The sequence below is a fragment of the Erinaceus europaeus genome, chromosome 20 (genome assembly GCF_950295315.1).
Source record: "Erinaceus europaeus chromosome 20, mEriEur2.1, whole genome shotgun sequence".
Classification (NCBI taxonomy): domain Eukaryota; kingdom Metazoa; phylum Chordata; class Mammalia; order Eulipotyphla; family Erinaceidae; genus Erinaceus; species Erinaceus europaeus.
Genome location: NC_080181.1, coordinates 35,111,680 through 35,129,002, shown reverse-complemented (window position 1 = coordinate 35,129,002; position 17,323 = coordinate 35,111,680). Strand labels below are relative to the sequence as shown.

The following is a 17,323-nucleotide window of genomic DNA, read 5'->3' as shown; positions in this document are numbered from 1 at the left end:
CTAGTTGTTGGTCCCTAGGGACTGGTTATGTGGGGGGAGGGGGTGGGAGGGAGAGGAGGTGTGCTTTGGGATCAATAATTTAAAGAAAAAATTTTTTTCCATTTTTTTCTACATTATTTTTTATCCCAAATTAAGTTACCTTTTTTAACCCAAATTAGTCACCTCCTTGGTGTCACTGCTAGGACCCCTTATTGACTGGCCTACTAAAGGCAGTAAATCCTACAGTTTCCAGAAGATGTGGTCAGAGCTCAAGCCACTAGTAGCTTCTCAGTCTGCCATCTTCCGGGAACCTCCTTTCTGTCTCTTTCTAACTGAAAAAGTCATCCTAGAGCAGTGAAGGCCTAACTGAAAAAAAAAGAAAATACAGCCTTTCACTAGAAATGATACTTAAAATTTCCATTCAAATACATTTATTTACTCAAAGCATTGAGGCCCTTTGACACGGAATGAGACTTGCTAGGAATTATACAAAGACTTGATTTGTTTCTTCTCGTGTTATTGGAATAATAGATATTACCTGTGATTTTTGATCTGGGTCTTTTATTTTCACACTTAAAAACAAGATGCACAGGGCTTTTTTCTGTGAAAGAGGACCTTCTGGATTTCTTTAGCTATGTTCACCTGATAATTTTAAGATGACCATACTTTTCAATTTCAGGACATCCTTAGTTTTTTTCTCTTTTTTTAATAAGTCATATCTACTTATGTTTCATGATTTCATTTTCTTCTTCAGTAAATGTTACCTATTCCTTGATGAGTTACATAGATATTTGTTAATGAATTTGATCTGGAAGATTGCCTTAGCATTTACATTTCTTTGATAAGTAACCAGCTTATCAAGTTATATTAAACTTATTTTTCTCACTTTGTCAATAAAATAATCATAGAGCATCTAGGTATTTTAACTATTTTAAAATGTTTTGTCCAGGGCAGAGAGATAGCATAGTGGTTATGCAAAGACTCTTATGGCTGAGGCTCTAAACTCTCAGGTTCAGTGTCAGCCACCAGCGTAAACCAGAGTTGAGCAGTGCTCTGGGAAAAAAAAAGTCAATTCAAAAATGTTTTGTCCAACATTGTTGTCTTGGGGTTGTTGAGGGGAGTGATTATATGTCAAATTTCTCAAATAAAATGTATATTAAATTTAATTCATTATTATGTTTTGCCCCCCCCCCAAATTATTGCTGGGACTTCATGTCAGCACTATCCTCTATTCCAGAAATGGCTAATAATCTCTCTCTCTCTCTCTCTCTCTCTCTCTCTCTCTCTCTGCCTCCACGGTTATTGCTGGGGCTGGTGCCTATACTAGGAATCCACTGCTCCTGGCAGCCATTTTTTTGCTTTTTTTATTTTTGGTGTTGTTGTTATTGTTGTTGTGTTGCTGCTGTTGTTGTCGGATAGGCCAGAGAGAAATAGAGAGAGGAGGGAAAACAGAGGGGGGAGAGAAAGATAGACTCCTGCAGACCTGCTTCACCAATTGCAAAGAGACCCCCTTCCTTGGTGGAGAGCTGGGGGCTTGACCTGGGATCCTTGTGCTGGTCCTTGTGCTCCCTACTATGTATGCTTAATCTGGTGCACTATTACCCAGCACCTACCCCAATAAACAAAGTGCTATCATGCCTCCTTCCCACTATCCTGCATCTACTGATCACACCCTCATGATTTTTCAGATAAAGTCAAGACAGAGAGGCAGAAAGAGTGAGAGAGAAAGAGAGAGACCAACAGAATAAGAGAGAGAGAGAGAGAGACCAAAACACCAATGATTATTTCAGTGCAGTGAAGGCCAAGCTCAACTCTGGTCACACAAAACAAAGTAGCACACTATCTCACTGACTTTGATGGTATTATTTTTTGAATCTTGACTGAGGCTCAGGGATTTTCCTTTTTACTAAAATTGCTCAGATGATCCTAACTCAGTGCCCTAAGATCACACACACACTGAGGAGTCCCTGTCCTAGTAGCCAGAGGCTTGAGGGGCAGTGTGAAGTGTCATCCCAAGTTTCCCCAAAATATATTATAACCAAGTCAAATCACTTGAGCATCTGGAATAGCCACTGATCACAGGGACCCATCTTGGTGGCTAGTTCTGTTCTGTTAGTGCATCCTAGACCTCATGAAAAGTGAGCCTCCTTTCTGTTTGACATTTTTCTCTCCACTTGTTTAAATTTCAAGACGTTTCAGGCTAAAATCAAACATGGGAAGTTACTAGTTGACATATAGTCAAGAGCATTTGAAATGACAGACACAGGGACATACAGACATCAGCCCTACCAGACTGTTCATTTCAACAAAATAACCAGCTTCCATGTTCAAAATAAGAAGCAGCAAATGCCACAAGTATTCAAGAATATAGTTTGGAGAGAAGGTCAGTTGATAGAAAATACTGTTATTCTGGGTGGCTGAACCCTAAAACTTATTCATTTTGCCACCTTGGCTTTCTTTGGGAGTCAGCGCCTGCGTGAGTCCACTGCTCTCATGGACACTTTGTTTTCTTAATTTTTATTATTTTTATTTATTGAATAGAGACAGCCAGATATCAAAAGAAGGGAGAGAGAGAGAGAGAGAGAGAGAGCCATAGAGACACCTGCAGCCCTGTTCCACTGTTTGTGAAGCTTTCCCCTCGCAGGAAGGTGACTAGGGCCTCAAACCTGGGTTCTTGTGCATTGTGATGTGTGTGCTCAACCAGGTGCACCACCACCCAGTCCCTCTCATGGACACTTTGTTTAAGACACAGGTGAGGAGAGCAGTAAAGGGGAGTGACAGAAAGAGGAGAGAAACCACAGCACCGCTCCTCCTGAAGCTGCACCAGGTGCTTCTGTTGGGGAAAGAGGAGACCATCCTGAGTCCTCTTGGGTTAACTGCTGACAAACCTCCACAGCTGAGTCCTGCAACCAAGGTTAGGGACCAGTGGCTTGAATCTGACCATCAAGGTGAACAACTGTCAAACACTTATCCAGAAGGACATATGCTCCTCCACATTCTTAGCTGAGTTATTCATAGTAGTCAAGGAATGGAAGCAGCCTAAATGCCCAAAAACAAGTGACTGGCTAAAGAAGTTATAGGTTCCATATTCAAAGGGAGACTTCTCTGTAATCCCAAAAGATGATATTGTATCCTTTTGGATAAAATGGATGGAACTAGAAGTGATTATGCTCAGTAAAGTAAGTTAAAGAGGTGAAAGACAACTACTGGAGAGTTTCACTCATAGGTGGAACCTAAAGGACTGATGCACATGAAGAAGGAGAAGGAGGAGAGGGAGGAGAAGGAGGAGGAGGAGAAGGAGAAGGAGAAGGAGAAGGAGAAGAAGAAGAAGAAGAAGAAGAAGAAGAAGAAGAAGAAGACGAAGAAGAAGAAGAAGAAGAAGACGACGAAGAAGACGAAGAAGAAGACGAAGAAGAAAAAGAAGAAGAAGAAGAAGAAGAAGAAGAAGAAGAAGAAGAAGAAGAAGAAGAAGAAGAAGAAGAAGAAGAAGAAGAAGAAGAAGAAGAAGAAGAGGAAAACAGAAGCTAACCAACCGTTTCTAAGACTTGCGAGAGAGCTATGATGGTTATCGTCAGGAGGCAGGACACAGAACTTGGATGGTGCATGTGGCATGGAAATAGACCCTGTAACCTACTATTAATCACAAATCAAAAAGGAAGAAAGAGAGAGGGAGAGAGAGCAGTCAAACCATCTGACAAAAACAACCACTCCTCCTTGTGAAAGGAACAGTCCTGAGTCTTAACCGAATATAGCCTCACACCAAAGACTAGTTGCTTTTTTGTTCTGTTTTGTTTTGTTTTTAATTCTGGCACCAGGGATGGACAGCAAGGATGTGAGGTGGAGGTGCTGCTGTGCAAGGAGCCCACCTTCAGGAGGAAAGGCAGAGAGACAGCTTCGCCTCAGAGCACAGCTCTGCCTCGGCACAGCTCCACCTCCTGGATTTTTCATGGCATTTACTGACTGAGCTGGAGAGACTGTCCTGGGCTTTTCATTGAAAGCCTGGCTGCAGGCAGCATGAGGCACTTCCTGCCTGGGAATTTCAGGCTAAATTCATGCTGAAAGGGTTTCCTGTCACTGAGCAGTAGAGTTGTACTTCACAGTGATGAGAAGTACCTCTCCCTTGCTGTTGTCTGCCCAACTACTTATTCCTTCCTCCCCACTGAACAGGAAGAAAGTCCCTTTTCCACTTTTAAAATTGCCCCTACCCTATAGAAATTTTGTTCTTATTCACTGTGACAGAGAAGATGAAAAGCAATGATACTTTCTATCCTGAGAGCCTGAAATTCTGGTCATAGCTGACAAGTCTATATTTTAGCGAGAATAAAAATACTAAATGATCGGTATCTTGCCGACTGCCCATACGATAATGAAATAAAACTTGATTGTTATATTTTCAAGAAAAAAAAAGAAATATTTCATTAAGTCTGTACAAGTTATACTCTTAGACAAGCAAAAAAAAAAAAGTTTCTGTCATGAAACTGGAATACTTATGCTCTGTCCGAGGCCTCAGGTGGTGTGTGGGAGGCAGGCAAACCTTCCTTCTGCTCTAGCTTCCAAGTGAATGACAGAAGTCATCTCCAATTTTCACTCGAAACCTACGAGACCATCTGTTTGTTCTCATTACCAAAACCCGGTGGCAATTAAAGTTATTCATCAATGACTTGATTGGAAGACTCCCTTTTAGTCACGTTATGTTACTTTTCTGACAGCTTCCTTCCGATAAAGTCTTTTAAGTTTTTTGTTTGTTTGTTTGTATTTTTAGTATTAGAGGACTGCAAGGGTCTTTGGTGGAGCTGCACCTCAGCCAAGTGGCAAGTGCTGATTTTATTGTATAGTTGAATCACCTCATCAATCCTTCTTAAAAAGCCAAGTACCTCCCACCCCCCAAAAAAGAACAGGGCTAGAAAGAAACACAGTAAGAACCTGCAGGAGCTGTGTGGAAGCCCCGCCGTCCAACCCCAGCAGCTGCTCTTCAAGCTTTGCAACTACTATCATCTGCCTTGAACTCTACCTCAACCTTCTGGGAGCTCACTTCCTATGCCTGACTCTCAGCTGCCAGATATTCGCAATGCCTGTGGTTATGTTGATTCATTGACTCATGGCCAGAATGCAGTCAACTTTCTGGGTGGAGCAGAATTTAGTATGAAACCCCATATTATCCATTCAGACATATTTAATCAATGGCTAAAAACATTTTTTGCCTCACTGGAGCTTAGTGCTGACACTATGAATCCATTGCTCCTGGCAGACTTTTTTTAAAATGTTTTATTGAACAGGAGAGATAAACTGAGGAAGGAGGAGAAAATAAAGAGGAAGAAAAAATATAGATACACCTGCAGAGCAGCTTCACTGCTTGTGAAGCATCCTTCCTGCAGTTGTGGAGCTGGGGGCTTGAACCCGGATCCTTCCACAGATCCTTACATTTAGTACTTAACCAAGTGCAACATTGCCCAGCCTCACAAAAGAAATTCTAAGAGCAAAAGATAAAAGGAGATGATTTTAGAGAAATTAACCATATATAAATGACTAACAGCTTTGTCATAAAATACCCCCAACCAAATATTAACCACCCAAAAGTTCTTTAACATTAGGTTAAGCAAGCTGGACTATATCCATATAGTGAAATCCTACTAAGAAATACTCCCCAGGGAGTTGTGTGATAGCGCAGCAGGTTAAGCTCACGTGGTGCAAAGCACAAGTACTAGTGTAAGGATCCCGGTTCGAGCCCCCAGCTCCCAACCAGCAGATGAGTCGCTTCACAAGTGGTGAAGCTGGTCTGCAGGTGTCCATCTATCTCTACCCCTCTCTGCCTTCCCCTCGTCTCTCCATTTCTCTCTGTCCTATCCAACAATGATGACAACAACAATAACTACAAGAAAACAAGGGCAACAAAAGGGAATAAATAAATAAATAAATATTTTTTAAAAGAAAAGGAATACCCCCCAAAGTAAGTATTAACACCCACAGCTATCTGACTATGTTTCCAATCATGTAAAGGATGGGAATTTTTAAAAAAATCCTAAAAGGTCAGGTGAAGATGCCATATGAACCCATTTCTATAATATTCTTCAAGTACAGAATTATAATGACGAAGACAGTTGTCAAAGGTGATACAGTAAGAAAGGTGGCAAGGAATTCTGGGTGGTGAGATGGTAATGTGAGCTTCCTTTTGTGAACAGAAATGTGAGTCGTCTGACAATCTCTCTGTGAATCGCCTCATCGGTAGATACATACTATGTTTCAGTTTGGAGAGTTATCACCATGGGATCAAATAGGGCACAAGTCTTATGAAATCACTGTGGTTTCCTAAAAACTGCATGTGAGTCCACAGTTACCTCCCAAGAAAATGATTGTTTTTTTTTAAAAATCAACAGCCGTCTAGGAAGCCAGTCTGCCAATTGGTCAGTTAGGGCAGGGCATGAGCCTTAGAATGTTGCCATCGCAGATCTGTGACCATGACTACTGTGGAATCCTCAGAGTAGGAGAGTGAGTTGGCAGGGTTTGGAGTGATTACTCAACTTTCAAGTCAGTGTCAAAGAGTGAAGAGTGAAGGATGTCTGCATCCACTCGAAAGCTTTCCGGGCATTCAGGGTGTTTTAGTTGGCCAGGCTGAGGTAGGTAGTCTTACTACATACTTCTGGATGTGGTCATCAGAGAAGGAGGGCGGGTTGAGGAAGTCCTCTGGTCCTGAAGTTCAGCACTTGCTTCATGGACAGTTCCTCATGGGGCTAATATATCTTTAGCTCTGCTGAATACTCTAGAGCAGGCTCTCCATTCTGTTATCTAAATCCTGTGACATTATTTTTTCACAACTCTATGTATCATTTTGCCTGCTATAGGCGACCACGCACTGGCTTGTTGTTTTCCAACCCTCTTGCAGTCCTCCCATTTCTTCCTAGTTGTCCCCCTTCCTACAGGTTTTTGAGTGGTAGGTATATTTTTTTGCTTTTTCCCTTTTTTTTAAAAAAATTACTTTTATTTATTGGATAGAGATAACCATAAAGTAAGAGGAAGGAGGAGAGTGGGAGAGGGAGAGAGAAAGAGAGAGAGAGAGAGAAAGAGAGAGAGAGAGAGACTTGCAGCACTGCTTCACCATTTGTGAAGATTTCCCCCTGCAAGTGGGGACTAGAGCTTTAACCTGGGTCCTTGCACATTGTAACGTGAGCAGTCTAATAGATGAGTCACCACCACCTGGGCCTCTGATTTGTGCTTTCTCTACTCCTCGTTTAGCGCATCAAGTCCCAGTGCCCTGTCTGCCCTTCAAATTGCTCTTCGTCTCTACCAGCCCGGAAGTGACCTCCTGTCTGACAGGAGCTCTCATTACCTAGGGACTCCTGGCTGGCAGGTCTGGGAATCTGTCTGAGGGAACAGAAGCTATTTTTTAGCGTTGTGTCAACATGGACATTTTGGCAGAAAAGTCTGTTTTCTCCTTGGCTGGTGACTGATTGTTCTCTGGTGTCTGTTATGCTGCAGCTCGTGTGTAGAGGGTGATGTCCGCAAAGAAAAGCAGCCCTGGGTGGAACCCTGTGGTCGGTTTCTGCTCTGCTGCATGGTCAAGGTCAAGAAGGGCCGCAGGAGGCAGATGCGAGAACTGTTTCTCTGCTCCAACGTGCTGTTCATTTCCAATACCAAGTAGGTGGACACTCCATGCTCTGTCCTTCGTCCTGAAGTTACCTCTTTACTGCCCCTTTCTGGGAGAACATCAGAGGGAAACTTAAATCTGGGGGCCAGGCGGTGATGCGCCTGGTTAAATGCATACATTGCAATGCACAAGAACCTGGGTTCAAGTCCCTGGTCCCCACTTGCAGGGAGAAAGCTTTATGAATGCCGTAATAGGATTGCAGATGTCTCTCTGTCTCTCCCGTTTTCTCAATTTTTTTATTGACCAAGTAAATAAAAGTTTAAAAAAGGGAAAGAAAAAAAAAGAAATTTGAATCTGCAAGAGGTTTTGTCTTTTATTTCTCCCATAGGTGATAAAGGGAGACTTTGTTCTGTGTCAGGGTTCAGAGCAGAGAAGAACAAGCTAGACAGGTCTCCTGGGCTTGGGGCTGCTAGGTGGAGTAAAGATGAGGGGAGAGGATAGGTTGTAATCAGAGCTTCCAAGTAGAGAAGACTAGGTGCCCAAGGGAGAACATGGAAGTTATCAGAGATGGCGTCTTTGATGAGTGGGGCTCTAGTGTGAGCCCCAGAATGACAGAGGCCCCACTCCTAGAGGAGGTGGCCCAAGCCTTCTGGGCTACCGGTTTGGAGGCCTTGTCAGATGTGACTTGCCCTCTCACTTCTGAAGTCCCCTTGGAGTGGGACAGGTGACTATAGTCTACAGCACAGATGGGACAGTAGCATGACACTGAGGTCAGGGATCCAGACTCCCTGGGTCTCCATGATCCACAGGAGAAAGGAGGGGTCTTTGAGAGGGAGGTCCCCTCCCTGCCTGTTTTCACTGTAGCACAATATATGGACAAACCAAGAAATGGTATTTTTCCATGTGAGAAAGCAAAGCTGATTGAGCAGGCATTTCTGCAAAGCACTTTCACTACTGATGAATAGACTCCCTCTGATTTTCCTAAGATAAGAGATTTTCCTCTCTTACTCCTAAGCCCTCCAAGCCACTGCCTGGGCTTGCTTGACTGACTGATTGAATGACTACTTTGGTTTTTCTTTTTAGATGGAAATAATATGTAGGCAAACTGTTTTTCACTTTTATCCAGAATCTAAGTGAATAAAGTCTTAAGAAAGTAAATTTAGGGATGTTGAAAGCAGCACAGTGGTTTATGAAGCAGACTTTCAAGTCTCAGGCATAAGGAGTCTCAGGTTCACTTCTCAGCCTCCACAGAGCCAGAAGTGATAAATGCTCTGGTAAGAAAAGAAAGGAAGGAAGGAAGGAAGGAAGGAGGGAAGGAAGGAAGGAAAGAAAGAAAAAGAAAGGAAGAGGGAGAGAGAAAGAAAATTAAAAAAATCACATTTCCTTAAATAGTAGAAATTGAATTTTTTAACTGAGGATGAAAGACATAATTTTAGTCCCTTTCATCTAAGCTTAATTTAGTAGCTCTTTTAAGAAAAATGTATTTAAATACTTTTATGAATCATGTGTCATTTTTCTCATTAAGATCCTTAAATACTTTCAAAAGTGGAAAGCATGAATTAAACAATGCATCATTTCTATCTGTTGTAAAATTAATATACAAACTATATAGTTACCTATAACGAAATACAACAAATTTAGCCACAAGAAAGGAATGCTTAAATGAATGGGTCTCTGAAATTCATTTGCAAAGACTGTAAAATGCAGAGGATGGTCCAGAATGAAAACATATCCAAGAAAAGGCAGTTGGCTGCCAGGGGTGAAGTGTTTCCAGGACGTTCTTGGGCTGGGTGGGCTTCAGTCAGTGCACACAGTGCACGGGACCCTCTTCCCTTGCCTGTCCTGAGCTGTGCAAATGAGAACAGAAATGGAGGAGAATCTGGTCATCAGCTCAGCTGCTCCCCCTGACAGTGGGCATACCAAGTGACAAAGCTCTCATGTGATTATCTTTCCAGATATGAAGACAGATTCAAGATTAAGTATTCAGTGCCCCTGGAAACCCTGTGGGTGTCTGACTGCCTGGAGAAGACTGGGAGAGCCAACAGCAGGGCCAGGAGATCCCTAGTTCTAGGCTGGCCTAATTGCAGCATCGTGATCTCCTTTTAGTAAGACCTCTAGCTTGTTGGTCCTGTTCTTTGCAGAGTCTTTCCACTAGGAAACATTTTCATCTGATTGTAACATTAAATCATGACTCACTTTTCACCTATAGCAATAACACTTCCGTACCTCTCCCTTCCTTCCAGAAGGTTCTTGCATGCAGTAGTTTTCTTTAACCAGAAAATTAAAGTCCCAAAGAAATCAAGAATAAGTTTTCAGTAGCTATGTGGTGTTGTACCTGGTTAAACACACACACACACACACACACACACACACACACACACACACACACACACACACACACACTACAATGCACAAGGACGCGGGCTCAAGCCCCTGGTTGCCACCTGAGGGTGGAGAAGCTTCATGAGTGTTGAAATAGAGCTTTGTGTGTTTATCTGTTTTACTCCCTCTCTACCTGCCCCTCCCCTCTCAATTACTCTCTGTCTCTACCCAATAATATATAAGAACAAATTTTCTAGACTCAAACTAGTATATTCAATATATATATATATATATATATATATATATATATATATATATATATGTATATATATATATATCCTCTGTATAAAGAAAGTACTGTGGAGATTTTTTTTCTAAATAGTCTTAAGTCTGTGCCAAGATAGGTGCATCCAGATGCCAACTTCCTTAGTAGAAAGGATTTTATCTGATCCAAATGTTCTTTACTGCATAGCACTCCCAGCAGCTGTAGGAACACTCTGGGGTGTCATGTACCCTCTCTAGTTTTGGGAATGGAAGCTCTGAGAGTGAAGTGAGGAAACGAGAATCACCTAGTTTGCATCACATAGTTTCCAAGCAGTACTCTGATTCCAAACTAACTTCTCCTCTGCTGGAAAGTCTCCTTTCCACCCCACCATACGGCCTGTGAAAGAGCAGCGTCCCACACAAGCCCACTTAGGAGAGGGTCCACTTGTCACACACAGCCCCACCACTAACTAGGGTCCTGGAGTGGCAGATTAATATACTAATGGAAGCATTTTGTGTGTTTGACTTTCTTCTTTTTTTACTTGCAGTTCTCTTCGAGATAAGGAGGAATGACTTTTTTGTCTGCACAGGTATTTGATCAGTATTACATATTGTTACATCTTTAATCTGTACTGGTAAAATGCAGATATATAAAAAGCATCCCCCACATGCCCTCCCAACTGTTCTCCTTCTCCTCAGAAAAAAAAAAAAAAGGTTAAACTTGTTTCTCATTCCCATGAAGATTCTAGTATTTATCATTGAGGAAGTTCTGACTATAGTTCTTTCTTAAAAATATATTTTTTTATTTATAAAATGGAAACATTGACAAGACCGTAAGACAAGAGGGATACATTTCCACACATTGCCCATCCCCAGAGCTTCATATCCAATCCACTCTCTTGATAGCTTCCCTATTCTTTAGTTCTCTGGGGGAATCGGACCAGGATCATTGTGGAGTGCAGAATATATATATGTTTTCTAATTCCCATGAAGATTCTAGTATTTATCATTGAGGAAGTTCTGACTATAGTTCTTTCTTAAAAATTATTTTTATTTATAAAATGGAAACATTGATAAGACTGTAAGACAAGAGGGATACATTTTCACACATTGCCCACATTGCCCATCCCCAGAGCTCCATATCCAATCCCCTCTCTTGATAGTTTCCCTATTACTTTAGTTCTCTGGGGGAGTCGGACCAGGATCATTGTGGAGTGCAGAATATATATATATATATATATATATATATATATATGTGTGTGTGTGTGTGTGTGTGTGTGTGTGTGTGTGTGTGTGTGTGTGTGTGTGTGTCTTATATTTCCTTCTCTCCAACTTCTCTCCAACACTTATTTTCAAAATGTGTTACATTTCCATAACCTCAGATTTCACTTCTGGGTGACGGCCATAACAAGTCTTCCTTCCTGCACTGGAACCCAAGAGGTTCTGGTTTTTAGGATTTTTAGGCAGGAAAGCAGTGAGGACTGAGTCTGTAGCCCTGGTCTCAAAGAACTTATTATCCATTGGCCTTGTCATTATTTCCCTGAAATATTACTGTATATGCTCCCACATCATTTTACCTGAATATGTCCATTTAAAATAAAAAAGAACACTAAAAACATTACCGACATAGACTGATTTGAAAATAACCCAAGCACTAATCCGTCCAACTTTTTTTTTTTCTTCTTTTTTTGGTTGCCATTGGCCTTCATTAGCTTTATTAAACTTGCCAAAAATAAAGCCCAGCCTGAGAACACTTCCTTGGACACAATCATAGAAGACTCAGAGGACTATACTTTTGTAAGTACGTTTAAGATAAAAAATGAGACTCCAAGCTCCTGATAGGACCTCTGAACAAGCGTGAGAATTTCTCAAGTACCATATGGGACAATGTATCTTCCTGTACACATGTATGTGACTGTGTGTGTGTGTGTGTGTGTGTATATATGTATATATATATAAAGTGGAGTCTGGGTGTATTCAAATGAAGATACTTCTTCATGTCCACAATGCTTTTAAGCTTGGAAAGAATATGGCATGTCGAATGGAATGTTTCTCTGGCTCCTCCTAATAACAATCACAGTTGCTTTCTGTTATAAAGTGATTTTCACAAATTGGTGGGTGCTTTTATTGGAATTAAATGTTTCCTCAAGTCAGGAGGTGGCCCAGTGTTCTGAGTGGGTGGAGAGGACACTTTGGTGGTGGTGGTGGGGCTAACACAAATGTGAGGGAGATGTGTCTGTGCACCCTTGATGCATCAACCATGTTGTAAATCTACACACACAACACACACACACACACACACACACACACACACACACACACACACACTTCTAGTTAACTGCTGCACTTATGTACAAAATGACTTTTTGTCCTTTGTGTTTTATTCTCCCTTCCGATGAAGGTTTACTTTGAAATGGCTATAAAACAGGGAAAGAAAAAGTGACCAAAGTAGAAATGCCACACAGAATACCCCATGTGTTCTCTGCTGAACAGCCAAGTATTTAGCAACAGTTTAGTGTTTTTGTCTGTTTTAAGATTTTATTTATTTATTCATGAAGGAATTAGGAGAGAAAGAAGCAGACATCAATCTGGTACACGTGCTGCTGGAAATTGAACTCAGTACCTCACACTTGAGAATCCAATTCTTGAATCACTGTGTCACCTCCCGGACCACAATATTTCACTGTTCTATCAATTCTTCCTCTTTCTTACGTCTCTCTCTCTCTCTCTCTTTCTCTCTCTTTCTCTCTCTCTCTTTCTTTCTTTCTGTATGTCTCTCTATGAATACTCTTTTTTTTTTTTTTTTTTTGCCTACAGGGTTATAGCCAGAGCTCGGTGACTGCACCACGAATCCACTGCTCCTGGAGACCATTTTTCCCCTTTTGTTGCCCTTGTTGTTTTATCATTGTCATGGTTATTATTATTGTTGCTGTTGTTTCTGTTGTTGGATAGGAAAGAGAGAAATGGAGAGAGGAGGGGAGACAGAGAGGGGAAGAGAAAGATACCTGGAGACCTGTTTCACTGCCTGTGAAGCAACTCCCCTACAGATGGGGAGCCAGGGCTTGAACTGGTATCCTTAAGCCAGTCCTTGGCTTCACACCACATGCACTTAACTCACTGTGCTATTGTCCGACTCTGGAATACTCTCTCTTGAGGGTGACCCTCATGGTCCTCAGCCTTTAAGTGCTTTGGAATTTCCTGTAAATAAAGAGATTGCTTGTATGCAGCCACCATCCAATGATCATGCAGAGTTGATTTGACATGGGTCTGATGCTCTCACCTCCCATCCATTTTAGAAATGACTTCTACTGTCCCCTTCCCAGGTCAGGAGCCCCTAGAGGGACCGCTGTTGTGTTTAACTGGGTTGTCAAATGCTGTTTTGATGGGCCTTTTCATTTTTTGCAAAACTTAGGACTGAATGGAGCTGAGTGAAGTGACACATTTTACCAACAGGTTCATATCTACCTGTGTATTTATACTTCTATTGAGGGTGGGGGTAGGCCACTAGCCCCAGTTATTTTGCAAGGTTAGATTTCTAAAATTATAGAACAGTACCTGATACATTTACCATGACATGCAGAGCTCTTGGGGGTACTTTTATTTTCCCCCTCTAATTTGGAAATATATTGATTTTTGTCAACTCTCAGAAATTTTATTCACTAATACCTCAGACATCCCTCTCCCTGCCCCCCACACCCCGCCCCCCGCGGAACCCTGCCCTGTTTTCTATATCTCTCCTTGAGACAGGCCTCCTGCTGCTGTTGTGTTACTTTTAATGTCTCTCTTGGGGTCAGATAATATTTGTTTTGTATAGTCAGGTGCACTAACGTTAAATGCATATATATTGATGGTAGTTATATCTTCTCATCAGATCGAACCTATCTATCTAATGCCCACTTGAATCATGCTTTTTAAAAATTTTTGCGTAAAGCTACTCTGTATTTTTATTTATTTATTGAGTATGGACAGCCAGAATTTGAAAGGGAAGGAGGTGATTGAAAAAGAGAGTGAGAAGCCAGGTGGCCCATTCCTGGATGAGCATATATGTTATAGTGCTCAAGGACCCAGGTTCAAGCCCTGGGTCCCCACTTGCAGAGGAGAAGCTTCAAGAGTGGTGAAGCAAGGCTGTGGGTAGCTCTCTGTCTCTCTTTCTCTATATCCACCTTACTTCTAGATTTCTAATAATCTCTATCAAATATATAAATAAAGATAATTTTAAAAATTAGGGAAAAAGAGAGAGGGAGAGTGACAGATAGACACCTGCAACCCTGCTTTACCACTCATGAAGCTTTTCCCCTGAAGATGGGGTCCAGGGGCTTGAACCTGGGTCCTTGAGCATTGTAACATATGCACTCTATCAGGTGTGCCACCACAAAGTCCCCAGAAAATGTTCAGTCACTGTGAAAGATTTGTTGTGACCACCACCCCACCTTTTTTTTTCTCTAAGGACTCCGAAGAGGATGACCGGGTGTCTATGGATTCTGTGAAAAACAAGACCCCAGATGCTACAGGTGAGTGTCATAGAATCAAAGGCTGGGCTGCTTGTGTTCAAAACAGTCATTCAAAAGTCTCAAAGTAAATTTGGTTTAAACTGTGAAATAACTTTGCATTGAAAAATCACCCCCATGCAGAGGACTTCCAGGAGGTGTGGCTATGCAGACACCGCCTCTCCCCAAAATAAAAACAATAACAAATAACTACTACTGTAGATACATACCTTAACAAAAAGCCACCAACTAAAGGTGAGTGAGATGTCTGCAGCCTCAGCCACCAGGTTGCAGACTATATAATGATTCCATCCTGACTTCCCTGGGCCTCACCAACAGAGACAGCAGAGATGCTCTGCTCACTCATGACAGGAAGGTATCTCTCTCCAGAAGCCCAGGGGACATGCGCCACATGTGCTAGTACAGTCACAGGCTCACAGGCTCATCAAGAACCATCAGGTCAACCTCCACTAACATGCAGGTTCTTCCCTTGTAGGGCAAGGACACTCACAGGGAAATGAGGCAGGTCACTTGCCAATGGGACCAGATGATTCCACCTCGGCTTCTACTCTCAAGAATTCCTTCAGTCTGGATCTGATGTCTGAAAACACCCCAGGTCAGCTCATGCTCAGTCTTGGGCCCCTATCAGGTACCCATAGGGGAGGACTGAGCCCACCATTCTAGCAAGTGTCTCCTGTGGGCCCATGACCGCCCACCTGACAACAGACTCATGACACTGAAAACCATGTGCAGGTCACAGAGGGAGTGGCACAGGCCACTAAACCCATCCTCAGTCGAGCTCTGAGAAACCTCAGTAACCTGTAATCAAAGCCATCTTGCTTTTAGATGAGGGGGTTTGATGAGTTAGTAGTCATCACAAGGGATTCACCACTGGGCTGATTTCTTTCAGACAGAGTCAGAGGAAAAGAGAATCTTCTCCTTCTCCTTCTCCTTCTCCTTCTCCTTCTCCTTCTCCTTCTCCTTCTCCTTCTCCTTCTCCTTCTCCTTCTCCTTCTCCTTCTCCTTCTCCTCCTCCTCCTCCTCCTTCTTCTACTTCCTCTTCATTTTCCTCTTCCTCCTCTTCTCTCCTTCTCTTTCCCTTTCCCCTTCTCCTCCTTCTCCTCTTTCTCCTTCTTTTAATTTATTGCCATCAGGGGTTACTGCTAAGTTTCAGTGCCAGCTCTACAAATCCACTTCTCCTGGCAGCCATTTTTTCGTTCTTTCTTTCTCGTTCTTTCTTTTTTAAATTCTTTCTAATTTTTATTAGATAGGATGGAGAGAAATTGATAGAGGACAGGGATATAGAGAGCAGGAATTAAAAATAAACACCTGTATACCTGATTCATCACTTGTGAAGGGGATACCCTGCAGGTGTGGAGCAAGGGCTTGAACCCAGGACAATGTGCTAGGCAATATGTGTGCTTAACTAGGTGTGCCACCAGCCCCCAAAAGAGCCTGCTTCAGCAATTGTGGAGGTCAGGCTCAAACCCAGCTCCTATGTATGACAACCAGATGACCTACCTTCGCAGCCAAGTTCTCATTTTTTTCTTTTTAAAATATTTTTCATTTTTATTTACTGGATGGAATCAGTCAGAAATCGAGAGGAAAGGGGGAGTTGGAGAGACATCTGCAGCACTGCTTCACCATGCAGGTGGGGACCAGTGGCTCAAACCTTCGTTTTTCTGAACTGTAATATATGTGTTCAACCAGGTGGGTCAACACCCAGGCCCCCCCCTTTGTTATTATTTATTAAAAGGAAACACTGACATAAACCACAGAATAAGAGGGGTACAACTCCACACAATTCCCACCACCAGAACTCTGTATCCCATCCCCTTCCCCTGATAGCTTTTCTATTCTTTATCATCCTCCTAAGGGAGGCTGGACAACATACTCTATCTTCCATCTGAGGAATATGGGTTCTGAAATTGGGGCAGCTTGGAACATTCCTACTCATGACCACCGAATGTGAGCTCAGATCTACAGGGATGCGGAGGTTACATAGGCTCCTAAGCTGAATATGGGCCCCAGATCAGATCAGATCAAATCAATTTGGTTTACAATCAACAATATTTATAGACTTTTCACATATTTGGGAGCTACTCTCTTCCCTGATCCAGCTTTCTGGTCCTTTTTCCATCCATGATACCATCTCCCCAGATAAAACTTGGACCCACCTGTCTATCAGATGTCAGGCTCAGAAAAAAAAAAAACCTAGTATAGTCATCCCCCCCTTTTTTTTAACCAGAGCACTGCTCAGCTCTGGCTTATGGTGGTGTTGAAAACCGAACCTAGGAAATCAGAGCCTAAGGCATGATAGTCTTTTTGCATAGCCATGATGCTATCTTTTCTGTCCTATATTTTAATTTTCTCAATTGTGCAGACAGTGACTCCTCGTCTGTATCTCCAGAGTTGCTTCCATGTGAACTTAACTGCCTGGCCCCTGGTGATTCTTATTCTATAAGCAGCCCACTCCAAAAAATGTTCCTTGTTAAAATTTGTACCCCAATTGACAGCTAGAAAGAACTATAAGCAAATCTTGTTCAAATGAATGAAGAAAGGTTAGGCCTCTCTATGTCAGCTTGTTCCAGTCTATCTCTCCCTGGATACAAGGTCTCCATTGATTGGTCACAGGGGGACCATACACTCTAGCATCAACCAACAGCGTGCATTTAAGAATTGGGGGCAT

At 42.2% G+C, this 17,323-nt stretch overlaps 1 protein-coding gene across 20 annotated transcripts in view; it reads left to right on the top strand.

The window, feature by feature from the left end:
- Positions 1 to 17,323, top strand: part of LOC107522969 (rho GTPase-activating protein 20-like) — a 114,677-nt gene that overhangs the window by 37,471 nt on the left and 59,883 nt on the right. For 6 of the 20 annotated variants that reach the window (XR_009546533.1, XR_009546530.1, XR_009546536.1 and 3 more), the window contains exons 4-8: positions 7,453 to 7,611; positions 9,517 to 9,666; positions 10,696 to 10,737; positions 14,595 to 14,658; positions 15,131 to 15,250. The exons of 5 other annotated variants lie outside the window; for them this stretch is intronic. The gene's annotated coding sequence lies outside the window, so the exon portion shown is untranslated. Of the gene's footprint in view, positions 1 to 7,452; positions 7,612 to 9,516; positions 9,667 to 10,695; positions 10,738 to 11,859; positions 11,945 to 14,594; positions 14,659 to 15,130; positions 15,284 to 17,323 lie in introns of all 20 variants that reach the window. 9 more of the 20 variants (XR_009546538.1, XR_009546543.1, XR_009546534.1 and 6 more) reach the window with 9 other exon arrangements.